Raw genomic sequence first — 14576 nt, 5'->3', positions numbered from 1 at the left:
ACTGCCATGTAGGGATCTCTACACAGAACCCAGAAGTACGGTATTGCAGTCTGAGAGCCCCTAGTTGCTGAATCAGGCCAATCTGTGAGTTCTCTGACCTCTTAGTATCCCTCATCTGTAAAGCCCGTTAATGTCCTTCTCTTTAAATGGAGTAAAGATAACACCTACTTCATGGGACTATACTGAAATGCTGAATTACAAAATGCTACATAAGTCTTATATTATGAGCACAAACACTGAAAATACTAGTCAACTCTCCCCAATTTTTCTTAAAATGAACAGTTAATTATATTACCAGTAATTAAATTTCTCCTCTGCATGTTGATACGTGTTATGCATCAAACAAATTTCTAAAAACTCATTATTTGTACTAGTCTAAAAACATTCAGCTGGATTCTTTAAATTTCTGCTTCCACTATACATTCTAACAAAGGCAAACATAGAAAAATATGGCAGGAAATTCAGGACAGCTAAGGGCAAAAGCTAACTATGGAGGCTTCACTTGAAGTTCTCAGAGTGCCAATAGTAATTTCAGGTTTGGAGCTTGTGGCAATTATAGCAAATTATCAAGTGCAGTGCTTCTCCTTCCTCCATAAATCTGCAGTGACTTGGTGACCTAATCCAAGTATCAAAGAAACCCCAACTCTGACAGGATGCCCTCTTCCCTAAGTGGATGTTTGCATTTCTCTGTATAAGTGCTGCGAAAAGAGAGAGAGAGGGAGAGACAGTTAAAGTTATCAGGGTGAAATATAATGAGGGCATCTTATGAGGCAGCAGAATGATATAGTGGGAAGAATATGGCAGTTTTTCCTACAATCAGCTCCTCATTACAGCCTCCTAGAAGTGTGGTGAAACTGGCTAACAGACTTAGATCAGAAGGGTGAATGGTCAAGCTCAGGGCCAGCCACAGACCAGCTTACCAGGTGCAGTGTGTGGGATGTCTGAGATTGATCTAAAACCAAAAGCTGGCCCTGACACCTCTGGCACCTTTCCTAGGTGCAGCTGGGAAAGCCACAATGCAGAGGCCAAGGGGCTTCATAAACCTAGGACCAGTTTCATCAGGTTCTGATACAAAGAGAGTCAGCCTTGAGAAGAGGGCCTGTAAAAGATTCTAGGGAAGAGGTGTCAAGGAATAAAAATACAAGTTATGCAATGATCCAGAACAATGGGGCTATTCCTCCCAAGACCTAGGAAGAAGCCCTTCAGAATTGAGGACTGAGAGTAGATGCAGGGGAATCACAGTCCCTTGTCATTTTCATTCTAAAATGATCTTTAGATGAAGTAAGAATAATACCGAAGTTTCATTTTTATTGTAACTTTTCTCACATGATTAGATGGTTTTTAAGGATTTCTTTAAAAATAACAGTACATATCTGAAATTTGTCTTATCCAAAAATCCATTTATATGTCTCTTAGAAATTGATTAAATTTAACTTCTTGCATTTAGTATTCCAACCAGCAATGCTTTTTTTTTTATCTTTTAAGAGGTTTGGAACATAAAATTAGCCCAGTATTGTAACAACTAAATTGACTCAATTTTTTCCAAAAATGGCAATATTAACATATGTCAATGGAGCATTTGATTACTCATATGCATGTAAAATGCTCTAATATATACTGTACATCTAGAGAATTTGAACTATTTGCTTTACTTTTCTGGATTTGGGGGGCAGAAAGAGATGATAATCATAAAACCCGTGTTTACCCAAGGGATTATGCCACTCTTGTTGTCATCATTATGTCAATGGCCAAAACAAACACTATAAGCATTGTCTCAGTACTAATTTGATAGAGAGTTGGAGGAGAGTTAAGAAAAATTAGAACTTTCTTTGACACAACAGCTTTTGGGTCTGGTCGTTACCAAGCCCCAGTTCCAAGCTGCTCTAAATGATGAGGCTGACGGTGCCATGTTCTTACAAGACCTTCAATGTCTGGTTTGATTCCTAGGACAGACTGGTACAAGCAGGTAGAGCCCATGGGTAGTGCTTATCCTAGAATTAAAATGCACAGAATGGGAAAAGATGAAGTTATAGAATGAAAGAGATAGGAAAAAACTCTCAGAAGTATAATGGTCCTTGAAATGCATATTAGTCTTCATCCAGAGTTCAAAGAATATTTATTATAGAAACAATATTATGCTTTCATGAAAATGCATTTGTCGTTGATTAAAATATGGTCCTATGATAAAAATCTGTGGGACATACTCTACAGGAATTAGAAGAGTGACATGATAGATGAAAATTGAAAATTGTTTCAGGTTCATATAGAGGGCACTGTATAATCATAATTATGAGAGCTTGCATTTGTAAAGGATTTTAGTTTTCAAAGTGCTTTCATGCCCATCATCTCTGATGATCTTTACAACAACTCTGTGAGCTAGGTAGGGCAAGAATTATCATCTCCATTTTAAAGGAAGGGAAACTTTATATCTTTCTCAAATAAGCAATTTTGTATTTAGAATGATTGTACAACATTTCACTCTTCTTGATAACTGCAGTAGCCTACTGAAAGCACTTACCCATTTATAAAATAAATTAAAAAAATGATAGTGAAAACTAAATAAAATTTATAAGATGAAAATGTTCTAGAAGAAACAGACACAATTAAAGAGAATAAAATAGTGTGAATATGTATGCAGGTAGGTGGGCTTGGGAAATTATTTTGTATAGTATAGTTTAAGTAGTTTCTTTTTTTCTTTCTTTTTTTTTTTTTTTTTTCCGGCGGTACATGGGCCTCTTACTGTTGTGGCCTCTCCCGTTGCGGAGCACAGGCTCCCGACGCGCAGGCTCAGCGGCCATGGCTCACGGGCCCAGCCGCTCCGCGGCATGTGGGATCTTCCCAGACCGGGGCACGAACCCGTGTCCCCTGCATCGGCAGGCGGACTCTCAACCACTGCGCCACCAGGGAAGCCCATAAGTAGTTTCGTTATTTTTGGGGACATTTCCATGTAACTATCTGGCTACCATCTCAAATTTCACGTGTCAAAACTTCACCTTCATCTCTCAATTTTCCTATCTCTAACTACAGAAGCCCAGTGCATTTCTTTACCCAAATTGGACAGCTTGGTTCACCTCTTTTTCATTTACTTATCTGAAGTCAGTCACCCCATCTTTTTCTTCTTTTACTTCCTGCTGTCTCTACCTAAATCCCAGGTCTTCACTCACTGAATTTCACACTGTACTTCAGTTTATCTGATTTATGATTTTACCTTAGTTACTGCAATATACCATCAGCTTATTCTTTCCCTACAAATATTCATTAGATCCCTATATATTTTTTTCTCTCTAAGGTAAAAAGTACTTTACCTGCCTTTCAGAATCCTTTATTATCAAGATACAAATACTACCCGATTTCCAAACACTCTTTTCTTTTTTAATGAGACCTGGGTCCTCTTGCCCCTCCAATGCTTTATGATTTTTCCTTCCGCAAGCCTTCAATGTCTTGCTCCATTCATGCCGAAACCAAAGTTCCCCTGTTTCTTGCACATATTTCTTCTCTTATGCTTCATTCTGCTATCACTTCCATGACCTAGTTCTCTGTAGAAGGCCCTCATAATGAATACCTACATGATTTATACTTTATGAAATTCAAGTAGGATCTTAATTATATAATGTCTTATACTGATCCATATTCATTAATCTGTATCTCCAGTTATGCTGAAGGCCTTTGACAGGAGGCAACATGTTTTAATATTCTTCTGACGCCCTAGGGACCAAGCAGTGATAAAGACATAGGGGTGGCTCATTTTTAATTAATAATTATATTCAAAAGCATAGAAACAAAAGTTTGAAAATAAATGCATTCATTCATGCTAACCATTCATTATGTTAAGTGCTGAGAATATAATGGCAAATAAGAAAGACCTGCTGCCACCCTCACTGAGCTTGTGGTCTCCTGCCATGGAGAAACCAAATAAACACCCTCCATGGTGAGTGCTAACTGCCTAACATCATGTAAAGTCACAAAGAAAAATAAGAGAGGAGAGTTGATCAGTATTTATTACAAAAGAAGCTCACAAATGAAATAACGCCTTTTGGCTTTATGAAGCTTAAATTGTTGACGAGTATTGCTATTTTCCGTATGGCAGCACAGGGACCATAAATGGTTCTACATTACGTGAAATATGAAGATCAGTGAAATGATTGGCATTTCAAGTTGGAAGCTAGAGGGAAAATGATTTATAATTCAATAGTATATATTTTTATATTCATCAAACACTGTATGCTTAACGTCATTTAATTTTTAAATAAAAATGAATAATTAAAAGTACCCTAATAAGCATATAAAATAGCTTGAAGAACTTTAAAATTTTGGTTATTCATTAACAGAGCAGATAAATTATGTTAATTTCCACCAATTCTTTAAATTTTTACAGTAATATTGAATTTAACTTGCAAATGTTTGATAATCTAAGCCATCATAGAACAATCTGGTAAGCTGATGCATTTTCTTTATGCATCAGTATGCATTATGTACAGATTTTTGTAGGCTTAATTAGCAATGTTAAACCATGGGAAAAAATTAAAGACAACCTTAAAAATAACTATTTCAAAAGAGATATGTTAGTCATATTTCGGAAAAAAAAAACAAAACTTGACTGCAATAATTTTTTATCCTTAAGCTGGTTTAATGTTGAAAGAGAACATATATTTAATTCCCATCCCAAATGTAAGTATTTTAACCAGCAGATGTTCACTTTTTGACATTCTCATGTATGATATGCTCAATCATTACAGAGACAAAAGAGAGAAAATACCTCTAATGCAAAAAAATTAATTTTTGATGATATTAATTTGACCATATAATTTATTTATAATGTAGAGGCATTCAAAAACCACATTAGACAGAATTTCCAATCATCAGTGAAACTTATGTAATCAACAGACCTTTAATGTTTCAAAAGATGCTTTTAGTTTTTTTCCTATGTACAAATTCATTAATATTTAGAGGGGAGACAGCAAGGAAAAAAGTTACAGCAATAATGATCAAGTATATAGAAAGAAAATCAAAGAAAAACAGTGTCACAGAAACTAATGAAGACAGCTATATCAAAAAGACAGCAGGCCATGTTAGATGCATCAAGAAGATTCAACTGAATGAAGGATGAAAACAGGTTAATTGACTTAGTAATTAGGTCACAGATAAACTTAGTGCAGTTTGAGAACAATGGGGGATGGGGGAGCTGAGGTCCTGAGCACCAAGCCTTTTCTATCCCTCCAATATATCTGATGTCAGGGAATTCCCCGGCAGTCCAGTAGTTGGGACTCCATGCTTTCACTGCCGAGGGCCCAGGTTCGATCCCTGATGAGGGAATTAAGATCCCACATGGCACACACTGGGGCAAAACAAAAGAACAAACAAACAAACAAAATCTGATGTCAAATAAAGAAAAGGGTAGACCATCTCGGGTATAAGTGCAGATCGAAGGAATTGCAGGGAACAGGTGCATAAGCACCTTTGGAAGCAGAGAATATGGAAGTAGTAGAAAAGAAGAAGCTGTACATCAGAAATGAAATAGCATAAGTAACTGAAGAAGATGGAAAGATGGTGAAACAGAGAGAATGGGGAAGAGTGAGTGTTAAGGACACCTTTTACTTTAAGATAAGAAGGAGTGTTGAGAGAAGAGATGCACATGTAAATTTTTAAGTGCGGAAGGGGATGAGGACAAGGTCAAACACTGAGAAATGGGGGACCTGAAACAAGGTAAAAAAAAAAAAATAATCATACCAAGAAATACATTGGTAATTGTTGAAATGGGAATATAAAAAGAGGATAAAGTAATATTGTCACCAGAGTATGATTCAACACAAGAATATCTACTAAAGTAACATTTAACTTAATAGGTTAAAAAAGGAAAACCATGTACCAATCTCAATAAAAGGAAAAAAAAAACACTGAAAAAAAATTGTCTATTGAATAAAAATATGCTTAGAAAAAAAGTTAAACCCCTTAAATTGATAAAGAACAGCTATCAAAAATGAAAAGTAAACAATACTTAATGGAAGCATTTTAAAATATTCACATAAAATTAGGAATATAATAAAGAACCATCTGTCTAAACTTCTATTAATATTAAAACTGGTAAGGAAAAGATAAAACTGTATTTGTAAAGTTTGAGGACTAAGGAAACTGCTGCAAAGATGCTGGGTGTTATAGCAGTCTACAAAATTAATAGCATGCCTTTATACCAGAAATAGCTGATTTGAAAGAATAAGTGGGGAGATAAAACACCCTTTTATAATAGCAACAAAATAATAACGTACCCAGAAATGTCCAACAAAATAGGTGTGAGCTGTCCTTTGGACATTCACAAAATATTGCTGAGAGACTTTAGCAGACCAGGAAAAAAAACAGCATGAGATTGTTTGTTGTTGGATGGAGGACACTCATTGCAAACATGCCCTTTGTCTCTGAATTTAACTATAAATTTACACCAATTTCAATCAAAATCTTAGCAAAGTTTCTCACAGAATTAGAGAAACTGACCCTAAAATTTAAAAAAAACTGCCAAGAAGTGACATTTTTCAATTTTGAAGAAAAGAACAAAGTTAAGGCTCATTCCCTACCAGATACCAAGATTAATTTTAAAACTATGGCAATAAATAAATAAACATGGTGTATTGAGTTATATAGGGGTGGACAAATAGAACACTGGAATAGATTGGAATCCATAGATAGATAGGTAGATAGATGATAAGATAGATAAATAGATATTTAGAGAGAGAAATACTGTTTGAAAGTGGTGGTATTACAATTCAATGTGGAGAGAAACACCTTTCTAATAAATGGTTCCTTAACAAGAAGTTATCTCCATGGAAAATGGTAAAGTTAGATCCTGACTACACCTCCTATGGGTACACACATATAACAAATCATTGTGGATTAAAGACTTAGGAATAAATAGTAAAGCTTTAAAATTATGTAAGATGTTATAGGAGAATGTGACTTTAGTGAAGAAGGATGCTTAAACACTCTCATTGAGAGTAGAGGGGGCATGCTCACGGCTGTACATTGGGTTTTCTCTTTCTTTTTGGTGATTTCCCTTTACCACCTGATCGCTGGGAGTTTTCCTGGCTTCTCTGTTCCTGATATGACTGTTAGAATTGGGGGGGGGCATTTTTGTTTGTTTGTTTTTGTTGATTTGGCCTAACCTTCAGTTGGTGGCATTGGTGGACCTTCTAAGATCAACCACGTCCTCCAACAGCTCCTTCCAAAGCTGCCCAGCCCTCAGCTTCTGTAGGGGGACACCTCATGCTCAGTCATGGGGGACTTGATACAAGTACACTGCTGCTGAATGCATATATCGTGCCATATACCGCAAAGCAGGTAGAAACTTCTGCATCCTGCCAGGCAAATCTGGGATGGCTACTTTTGACCCTCTCTTCTCTTAAGCGTTTTGTGATACCACTTTCCTACTTTGCTTGGGTCGCCACCATTGATGCTGGTCTACCCCAGGCAGCTGCAGTCTTCTCCCACGTTTATGATGGAAGACCCAAGCACCTGCTGCCTTTCCCTCTCCACTTCTAGGATTTTCAACAGGAAATACATGTAACTTGGCTGCTTGCTTCTCTTTACTTGCACTCTAAAGCAGCAAAAGGAACAAGCTTTCCTATTTTTCTTCCCATGTGATCTAAATTTATCTTACATCATCTCGTCCTCATTCTTAGTGGTAGGAAGCCTCACAGTCCTGTGAACTCAGATGTAAAGATTATCTTCTCCATAACATGAAAATAACTCTCCAGTGAAGGTCCACCAGGGGTGGTTCTTGATGTAAACCTATGGGCAACCAGGGACTAGAGATTACCAAGGAAGAAAATACATCGGTTTATATCTCAGAAATATTATGCTTCGTAAGTATTTTACAGAAAGAAATTACAGGGCTCAAAACAGATTGGATGTGAGGAGGGAGGAAGTCTATGAAATAGACATCATTCATCCCACTTTGCAGATAAATAAAGCAAAGCTTTAGAGGAATTAAGTAACCTGCACGACATCAAATGAAGCAAAGCCAGAATTCTAACCTAAGTGCATATTCTTTCTACAGTAATAAATTATCTGGGACTTCACTGGCAGTCCAGTGGTTAAGACTCGGCACTCCTAATGAAGGGGACTTAGTTCCTGGTCAGGGAACTAAGATCCCGCATGCTGGGAACTAAGATCCCGCATGCTGCAAAATGTGGCCAAAAAAACCCTACAAAACAAAAATAAACAAACAAATAAATAAATACATACATACCTACATAAACGTCTTCTTATTAAAAAAAGAAAATTAAGCATCTAATCTTTTAAGAAACATATAGACTACCAGCACTAAAATTTCATATCATATGATGGAGTAATGGATAAAACACAATTCACTAAACATGCTGTGAAATCAAGTCATTCATAAAAATTCTCAATGTAAACCTTCTAACATTAATCAACCAGTGTTAAAGCAAATTAAAGGCATATTTTCATATATCTTTAAGGAGAGTACACTGTAGATGAAAATCTTTTAATTAATAAGCTGGCACCTGTGGAAAGTTTTTAAATTGTCATTAAATTTATTTCAAGTTGTATTCATTACTAAAGCTGATATCAGGAATATATATAAATACACTGTCAGAGTAGTATGAATGCTGGGAGGTATTACTCTTTTATTGACAAGCACTTGAATGTACGCACTAACAACTCTTGACCTCCCTGTATGTGAATGAAAGTTGTACAATCAGTCAAAGTGACATAAAGCACTGTTTTTAAACCAGTGAAAAACACTTTAGTCCTAATTTGATCACCCTTCTCACCACTGTTATTATCGATAATTATTACAAGTAAATCATCATTAACTAATCCATCAGAGGATTACAAAAATTGTTAAGTATCTTCCCAATACCTCCTTCAGTGAGATTTCCCAGGGAGGCAATTAGAATTTTGTTTCTTTTATAATGTACTGATCAAATGTAAATTTCCATATTCCAGACTGAAGCCTGATCTAAATGAGAAAGTGATTTGGGACATATCCACAGAACATGGAGCTAAGTCTGAGAAAACAGGCAGCAATCGATAGCAGAATAGGTACTGAGAGAACAGGCAGTTTCCAAGGGCAAAACTGAATTTGAAATGCAAGTTCACAGACCACCAGCAGTTCAATGTATAGGGGCAAACAATAGAAACCCAGAACTAGTACATCTGATCTCTCATGTGGTGAGCACTCAATAAATAGTTTCCTATTTTCATGCTATGAGTTTACCTGAAGCAATAAACTATGATGCCAAATTATCACAGGCCATATTACAGCAAACTCAAAGCAGGGTAAGGAGCTTTATTTTCTTCTAGAGAGCAGTGAAAAGAGCCAAATGAAGTGCCTCAAGGACAGAAGTTACCATCTCAACATGGCATATCAGTTAGATCTTGTGGGAAACACATGATAATCATAATTCTAGACTCTGTTCTGTATTCTAAAAAGCTATCATTTATGATTAATGCATTTTGCCCATTTTATAAATAAATAACTCAGCCACAACCATAGTGAGATTTTATGAAGGCCAATTCTCCAGTCTCCCAAACTCATCTATTGTTCTTAGAAGGATGCTGGTGTCTATGCAATTGAATTCTAAATATACATATATTATATCTTCTTAGATGTCTACAAAGACATGAAATATCATTCCCTTGGAGGTAAAACTATTATGTGAAAATCTATTTTTAACTATACTTGTTTCAGGATAATTAAGAACACGCAGAATTTCTCCAAGCAAGAAATTCTCAAAGTAATGTGTTCTAAAAAGAGACCACTGTATTAAACATTATTTTAAAAGCACCACGTGGGTAGCGTCATTCAGTTAATAATCTTATTGCTTTATTAAATTCTTTAAATAAACCATGGAAAAATATTCACTCACCATTCTCACATTTTATTATTTTCTCTTCAAAGGGTGTACACTGACAACTTGTTTTAGTCCACCAGGTTGCAAGATTAGAAAATGAAAATCACTAGTCTTTTTGAAGCCTTGATGGATGGCAGTCACATTGCTTAATCAGCCAGGATTCTGGTACATTGACCATTACAAAGTAGTGGCTATGTTTTGGCCAAAGACTTCACATTTCACTCTTACACATTTCCAGTCCTTTGTTGAGTGACATTATCTTTATAAATTATTTATATCTACTTCAGCAAATTAAGTTGAATGTTCTTACAAAGAGTGGCATTGACATATATGCACTACCAAATGTAAAATAGATAGCTAGTGGGAAGCAGCCGCATAGCACAGGGAGATCAGCTCGGTGCTTCCTGACCATCTAGAGGGGTGGGATAGGGAGGGTGGGAGGGAGAGGCAAGAGGGAGGGGATATGGGGATATATGTATACATATAGCTGATTCACTTTGTTATACAGCAGAAACTAACACAACAAAGTAAAACAATTATACTCCAATAAAGATGTTTAAAAAATCATTAGAATTGAGATTTTAGTAAAGCATGTGGCATATATTTGCATACCACCATTGCACCATTAACACCCCTGCCTGTGCTCAAGTAATTCTCTGTATAGCTTCCTGTTACCGGCTTTAGTGTATTCTATAAAATAGCTTTAGGTCTTTGAATCTGTGAGGCTCAAACTTCCACTGAATTATGCATAAAATGCCTACTTCACTCTTTCATTCAAGAGGTATTTGTTAAATATCACTATGTGCTCTCTTCCAGACTGCAAACAGTAAATTTATGGTATAAACTTTAAGAATCTCACAATGGTAAAGAATCATATGGTTGAGATCTGGCTCACAGTGGAAGCTGGGACAATTTGTATCCACTGTGGTATCTGGCTATTGTATGTGGGCTGCAGTCAAGATTCTGGATGACAGGGCATGAGGGTGATTCGGGCTTGAAAATGTTCAGAAATCAAAGGAATCCTGGTGGTTAGAACCACACTCAAGATGACCTCACAAAGACTGTGTTTTTAAACTGCTCTTGGCTCCTTTGCTCCCATGCCCACTACCCTATTGGAGCCAAGAGGGTGCTGTTGCTGCTGCCACTTGCAGAATAGATTTTAAACTATCCCTGTTTTTTAATGATACATCCAGACTAAATACACACCAGGAGGATGCTTATGATTGGCTGAGTGTAGCCCAATGTCTGCCACTCATCCGCCAGAGTTCTCAGAAGGCAAATACCTGGTCTTCCTTTTTCCCTAGTGGTAGATAACCATCAGAAATGTTCACAAAAATGTGCCCAGGGACAGTTTTTGTTGTTGTGGATACTGGACGTCCTCCATTAGCAGCCAGGAGGTACCATGTCTCCACTGTTCTCTCTCTTCCTCTATATCTTGAAATCTCTAGCATGGTTTACATATAAATTACTTCAGTTGCTGCCAAGCACTTTAAATACTTCTTGGTTTTTATTTTCTTTTCAGTTTTTTATGTTTTAAAAATTCATGCAGACGACTTAATGCTCTGGCCAGGCTATTCTACTGCTAATCAGAGCTGTTAAGTGTCTTATAAGCTGGCTGCATGCAGTGTCATTATCACCTTCCACAACACTGAATTCTCACTGTGCTTCCTGAATTCATCAGAATTAAAATTTACCAACTTTACTTTTTTTTCAAGAACATTGTCCATTAAGGCAGACATCTTCAAAGGGTTTACCTTTACGAACAGTTCTCCAAATTGCTGAAGAATCTAAAGTTTTTCTCATCTTTAATGATGCTTTTGTATTCAAAATGTGTTTATGGTATGGTTTCCCATTCATCTTGATTCAGGGTACTTTTAATGCTACTTCTGTCTGAAGAAGCATCCTCCTGTAAGCCTTGCTTTTCCTCTTGCAGGCTGGCTGAGGACAGTAGAGCAGCCAACACACAAAACTGCTGCTCGTGCATGGCTAAAGACAGTGGTGATTTTATAGCATCCTAGGCATTTCACATTCATGAAGTAGGAATTGGGGCTCTGCATCAGGCACTTCTTGTGTTTCCTCTTCTATCTTGCAGAGAGATGAAGGAAATCCTTTGCAAGTGGCATCTTCTCATGGGGAAGTCATCATCCCAGAAAGTCTAATAATTTTTTAATGAAATGCAGCCAGGCTACATTTCAGAATGTAGTCTCCTAAGGACTTTGGATTTTAGTGTCCAGTAAGTTCACTTAAATAAGATGTCAAAAGTTTCCCCTATATACATATGAATGATTACTATAAATTTGTTTTCCATTTTTCCTGAATTTGAGCTCCAGAGGTCTTACATTGCTCTCCTTTATGATTATGACAGTTGCAGTTATAATCACAAAAAATGTAATATAGAAATATAATAAGGAAGTAGTAAGTTTTGAACAGTTTTGTTGTTTTTCGTTTGTTGGAAAGAAAGAGTGAGGGGTATTAAATGCCACTAAATATTTCCACTAAAAATCTCTAAACATCTCCCTCCTAGGATATTGCCCACAGATATGTTTCATGGTGAAGAGAAAAATAGTGTCAATGCCTGTTATCACAAAATTTTTTAACCAGATAATATTAAATACATTAATGTGTTTAGCCCAGCTCCTGGCATGTAATAAACTGAATAAATGGGAATTGAAGAGGTTTCCTTTAACAGGGGAATAGAAGACAGTAGAAATAGAGATTCTGGGAGACTTTTAAGAAACTAAACATGGGCTTCCCTGGTGGCGCAGTGGTTGAGAGTCCGCCTGCCGATGCCGGGGACACGGGTTCGTGCCCCGGTCCGGGAAGAACCCACATGCCGCGGAGTGGCTGGGCCCGTGAGCCATGGCCGCTGAGCCTGCGCGTCTGGAGCCTGTGCTCCGCAATGGGAGAGGCCACAGCAGTGAGAGGTCCGTGTACCGCAAAAAACAAAAAAGAAACAAAGAAACTAAACATAATGCAAAATCAGTGGGTTTCTGTGTGTGTGTGTGTGTGGCATGAGAGAAACGGATTATGAGGAAAAGGAGTAGCACTCTATTCTATTCAATGTCTCTTCTCAACATCACAGACCAGGGTGTGTTTGCCTAATAATTTAATTTTGCAGTAGTAGCACTTTTTGAGGATATTTTACCCAGAAATAATAATCTTATTAGTAAGACTCTTTTTCTCTCCTTTCTCTGAAACAAGGCATTTCTGCAACCTCTGATAATCTGAGACTTTGTTTTATAACCTCCGATAATCTGATAACCTACTGACCCCAGAGCAACCCTAACCTCCTAATTCCCACGAAGTGACCAGAAGGTACTGCCCTCATCCTGCTGCCAGGCTTCTGCCACTTTGCTCCTTCACAAATGTTGAAAATATTTCTGACCACTTACCCAACTGTAGTTTGTGTAATTATTCAAGTCCTAATACATGGAGCTAACCACCACCATCTAGCAGTACTGAAGAGTCTACACTGATAATCACTTGTAGCACACCTACTTTTTCGAAGCTGGGAACTTGCGTTGGTTTCCTTTGTTCCTACTTCTGTCCCTTACCACTCTAAAATACTAATTTTACTGAACAAATCATACGGCTTGCCATTTACACAATTCATGGACAATATACACTGAAATACAAAACATCACTTTATGCATGTATGGATGGGTGTGGTGGGCGGGTGTGTGTGTGTATAACTTCCTGTGTTAGTTCTAACTACTCTGAAAACACCTTTAATTTACATGAAAATAATAACTTCTTATTCTTGAAAATCTAATTATTTCAGCAGATGATTCAGAAGGTTAGGTAATTCATCTTAGTCTTCTCAAAAGGTAATTAGGTAATTATCTTAGTCTTACCCCAATTTTTACACCTAACCAAGTTAAATCAGATTATTTCAGCTATACACAGTGAAACTGAATACTCATTGTCTTTTAAAACTTAATTCTTCAATGTCCACTGGGAGAAATACTGAGTCATTCCTCAGCAAAACAATATAAAAACATACACCTGGAAATAAAATGATGACAAAGATCACTATTATTCAAAACTTGCAGGGTTTTGTAAAGCATCACTGTTGGAACTTTTTGTGTCCCATTGCTGTTAATGAAATTTGAAATTGATGGAGTTAGAATGAAGAAAGGACAAATAAGACTCCCTGCTGAAATCATAGCTTGTGTTGAATGTTCAGTATCTGAATGTCTCTAATTCCTTCTGGTTTGAAATTGTGCCACCAAAATGATGTTCTATTTTAATCCATTATATTAACTGATTGAATGCTTAAATAGTTTTCTTTGGGAAGAAAAGGATTCATTGGAATTTTTTAATGGTTTGCTATAGGCTAATGTATTTTAATAGGAGAGCACTTTCCTATAACTATTTAAACTAAAGCATGTGAGAGATTAATATTTTCTATTCACTAGTGTCATTTGTTTACCTTGTTCTTTTAGAATATGAAACTCAGCTAGCTGATTTGCAGTGTTAAAAGGTTCAAAATAAATATACTCCTGACTTAAGAACATCTACATTAACATGCTTGAGTGAAAGTAAAACTAGTGATTAAAGGAGAAAGGAATTCTCCTGGAAATGTTTCTATCACCTACTATCCCGCTGACCTTCCCCAGTTCCCTTCATCTATCACTTAAATCTTGATCAGAAGATCTGTAGGAAATGACTGAACTGCACAGAAAGGTGTCTTCACAGTCAGAGAAGAGA

The 14576-nt window shown here is 36.7% G+C and overlaps 1 protein-coding gene and 1 pseudogene across 1 annotated transcript in view; both read right to left on the bottom strand.

Moving 5' to 3' along the window:
• Window positions 1–14576, bottom strand: part of RALYL (RALY RNA binding protein like) — a 725647-nt gene that overhangs the window by 539930 nt on the left and 171141 nt on the right. The window lies entirely within an intron of this gene.
• Window positions 11747–11989, bottom strand: LOC132508052 (small ribosomal subunit protein eS27-like; annotated as a pseudogene).

This window comes from Lagenorhynchus albirostris, chromosome 17, assembly GCF_949774975.1.
Source record: "Lagenorhynchus albirostris chromosome 17, mLagAlb1.1, whole genome shotgun sequence".
In the NCBI taxonomy this organism is placed as follows: Eukaryota; Metazoa; Chordata; class Mammalia; order Artiodactyla; family Delphinidae; genus Lagenorhynchus; species Lagenorhynchus albirostris.
The sequence above is the reverse complement of the archived record's forward strand: the minus strand, read 5'-3'. Positions and strand labels throughout refer to the sequence as shown.